Genomic DNA, 822 nt, shown 5'->3' on the forward strand with positions numbered 1-822 from the left:
TCCCTTATGCTTGCCACTCCCAGGTCCGCTCCAAAGACGATTCTACATTCTCACTACCATTACAACCGTTCCCTAACAATGGATAATGTCCTATACTACTTACTCTCCCGCTCAATCACGGAGACGAGTTTTCCACGGTTTCCACCCCTCCCTCCATACCGCAGCAACACGAGTTTTTTCCACCCCTTTCAGAACGCGCTCTTCGCGCCACAAAGCCGCCCCAAGACGCGCGAGCAATGAGCATCGAGCTTAAACATATCGCAAACGTCAAACATAATATAACAGGATTAATATATATCGCGCACGTGCGACATGTTTGTCACAAGGCGCAAAAAATAATTATAAAAGGAATGCAACACGAGGACTTCCCAGGAGGTCACCCATCCTAGTACTACTCTCGCCCAACCACGCTTAACTTCGGAGTTCTGATGGGATCCGGTGCTTTAATGCTGGTATGATCGCATCCGACATGTTTCCCCGTCTTCGTCCCTTATGCTTGCCACTCCCAGGTCCGCTCCAAAGACGATTCTACATTCTCACTACCATTACAACCGTTCCCTAACAATGGATAATGTCCTATACTACTTACTCTCCCGCTCAATCACGGAGACGAGTTTTCCACGGTTTCCACCCCTCCCTCCATACCGCAGCAACACGAGTTTTTTCCACCCCTTTCAGAACGCGCTCTTCGCGCCACAAAGCCGCCCCAAGACGCGCGAGCAATGAGCATCGAGCTTAAACATATCGCAAACGTCAAACATAATATAACGGGATTAATATATATCGCGCACGTGCGACATGTTTGTCACAAGGCGCAAAAAA

General features: G+C 48.8%; 1 non-coding gene across 1 annotated transcript; it reads right to left on the minus strand.

The window, feature by feature from the left end:
• Positions 1-347: 347 nt before the first annotated feature.
• On the minus strand, positions 348-466 carry LOC123179480 (5S ribosomal RNA). Its single transcript, XR_006490398.1, has one exon. It is a non-coding gene; the product is annotated as a 5S ribosomal RNA (ribosomal RNA).
• Between the last annotated feature and the right edge of the window lie 356 nt (positions 467-822).

Source organism: Triticum aestivum, unplaced genomic scaffold (assembly GCF_018294505.1).
Source record: "Triticum aestivum cultivar Chinese Spring unplaced genomic scaffold, IWGSC CS RefSeq v2.1 scaffold70019, whole genome shotgun sequence".
In the NCBI taxonomy this organism is placed as follows: domain Eukaryota; kingdom Viridiplantae; phylum Streptophyta; class Magnoliopsida; order Poales; family Poaceae; genus Triticum; species Triticum aestivum.